Source organism: Oryctolagus cuniculus, chromosome 15 (assembly GCF_051225735.1).
Source record: "Oryctolagus cuniculus isolate XC-2025 breed Fujian yellow rabbit chromosome 15, ASM5122573v1, whole genome shotgun sequence".
Taxonomy (NCBI): Eukaryota; Metazoa; Chordata; class Mammalia; order Lagomorpha; family Leporidae; genus Oryctolagus; species Oryctolagus cuniculus.
In genome coordinates this window covers 87,248,907-87,251,642 of record NC_142881.1, presented here as the reverse complement: position 1 = coordinate 87,251,642, position 2,736 = coordinate 87,248,907, and the positions used below count along the sequence as shown (strand labels likewise).

The following is a 2,736-nucleotide window of genomic DNA, read 5'->3' as shown; positions in this document are numbered from 1 at the left end:
GAGAAACAACTCATAAAGCTGCATGAAAATATGCATCCCATTTTGTTCTATTCCAGAGAGATGGAGTTCTTTAGAATCACTCAGTGTTTCAGCAAAATGAAATTACGTTTCACTTTTAAGTTGTGGTACATTGTCTCTCTCAATCAAAATTCCATTTTCACGTAAGCAAAGGGAAATCTGACATCAGAGAAGGCCATTTGACAAAAACCATTGGAAGCAGACCCAGAGACAAAATATGCTGTAATGCTGTCTTTGAAGATTGAGGAAGGGCCACCACCCCAGCCACACCCACCGCCCAACCGGCCCAGCTGCAGCAGCAGGGCGACGAGGAGGCGGCGGGGGCTGGAGAAGCAGTACCGTCGCCTATGGACGACAGGTTTCTGAGCCTGGACTCGCCCAGGGGGCAGAGCAGAATGGGCTGATACTGATCCAGTACCACAGAATGAGGGTCCCAATCCAGTGGTCCAGATCACGTGTAGTGAAAAACTTAGAGATGCGTATGATTACTTCTGAGCTGTTCTGTCGTGTGTTGAAAGAAGTGAATGAGCTTTTCAACTGATCCAAGATGCTCTTGAATTAAATGCAGCCAATTACACAGTGCGCCATTTTTGGAAAGTTCTCTTGAAGTCCTGTCAAAAGGATCTACACGAAGAAATGGGCTACATTACTGCAATAATTGAGTTGAGAAGCAGCCCCAAAACTATCAAGTCTGGTATCACAGGTGTGTATTAATGGAATGGCTGAAAGATCCATCTCAAGAACTTGAGTTTATTGCTGATAGTCTCAGTCAGGATTCCAAGAATTACCATGCCTGGCAGTGTCGGCAGCGGGTCACTCAGGAAGATAAACTTTGGAGTAATGAACTGTAGTATGTAGACCAGCTTCTCAAAGATGTGAGAAATAAGTCTGTCTGGAACCAAAGACACTTTGTCATTTCTAATACCACTGGCTACAATGATCCCACTGTGTTGGACTCTGGAAATGATCAAAATAGTACCACATAATGAAAGTACATGGAACTATTTGAAAGGGATTTTGTAGGATTGTGGTCTTTCCAAATCTCCCAATCAATAAATCAATTACTTGATTTACACCCAAGTCACAATTCCCCTTATCTAACTGCCTTTCTTGTGGACATTTACAAAGACATGCTAGAACACCAATGTGACAATAGGGAGGACATTCTTTTTTTTTTTTTTTTTTTTTTTGACAGGCAGAGTCAGACAATGAGAGAGAGGTCTTCCTTTTTCTGTTGGTTCACCCTCCAAGTTTCTGCTACAGCCAGTGCATCATATGGCTGGCACGCTGCACTGATCTGAAACCAGGAGCCAGGTGCTTCCTCCTGGTCTCCAATGTGGGTGCAGGGCCACAGCAGAGAGCTGGATTGGAAGAGGAGCAACCGGGACAGAACTGGCACCCCAACTGGGACTAGAACCCGGGGTGCCGGTGCCGCAGGCAGAGGATTAGCCTAGTGAGCCGCGGCGCTGGCAAAGAGAACATTCTTAATAAAGCACTAGAATTATGTGAAATCCTAACTAAAGAAAAAGACACCATAAGAAAAGAATATTGGAGAAATATTGGAAGATCTCTTCAGAGCAAACACAGCACAGAAAGTCACCTCTCAACAAATGTGCAGCAATAACACCATCCCAAAGAACATGATGGAGTGCTTTTTCTTTTTTAAAGGACTCTAATACAAGATCATTTCCTTTGCCTGTGGTGTGAAATGTGCACTGCACAGGTATTGCTTTTTAACAAGAACTAAGTGTGATGTTCCCTGGATGCTGCTGCTATCTGATTAGCTCTGAGTAATAACAGTTATTTTAAAGCAAAGTGGTTAAAGGGGAGGGGAAATTAAAAAGGTTCCATCAAGGAACTTTCGTAGTCTCATCAGCATTTAGCCTAATTGCTTAGCATCAGCTCTTCCTTGAGTCCTATGTGCATAGGGATTTGTAGTGGTAGTGGCTGAAGGTAACTAGTAATGGATGTGAGGTAACAAATTGCAGTTCCACAGGCAGGGAATACGGTTGTGACATTATAGCTGCTCAGCCACACTCACAGTATCTTGTTCTCACTGTAACCAACTAATGCCAAAACGATGATTTTGTAGTAAAATTGTAGATGTATCTTTAAAAAAAAAGGCATTAATCCCATTCATGGGGCTCCACTCTCAAGATCTAATCATCTCTGAAGGGTCCCACCTCCAATACCATCATAAGTTTCAACATATGAATGGGAAGGGCTGTAAATGTTCAATCTATAGCAAGGATAAACACACAAACAAAATCACAACTCTGTGCTTTATTGAAAAGAATTCTAAAATGAAAAGACAAAGAGAAAAGATGCCTTCAAAGCAGCAGAGAAAAGCATTCATGCTATTTACATTATCTCCCTTCATGTCTTTCAGGTACCCAGCTCTCGGTGCCTTCTTGGGCTCTGTGCCAACAGCCCTTCCCACATACTTAGATATGACCATGTGTCATCTTGGAGTGGGAACTAGGGAATGCATAACATATATTGTGTTGATGTTTTAGAATCTGCCCCAGTGACAATGAGATCACTCTCTTCAGTCGGAGAAACAATGTATGAAGTTTGAATTAGATGAAGAAATAAGAGATTGTGATGTTTTATTGAGTGGTTCTCCTTAGCCTCAACTCATCCTCAATTTCGTTTGGTCACATATATGGAAAAACTACCCTGCTGGCTGTCCATATTCTATTAACCATCTCCATCCAT

General features: G+C 42.4%; 1 pseudogene; it reads left to right on the top strand.

Annotated features, from left to right (window-relative positions):
- Nucleotides 1-243: 243 nt before the first annotated feature.
- Nucleotides 244-1,642, top strand: LOC127485526 (protein farnesyltransferase/geranylgeranyltransferase type-1 subunit alpha pseudogene; annotated as a pseudogene).
- The last annotated feature ends 1,094 nt before the right edge of the window (nt 1,643-2,736 follow it).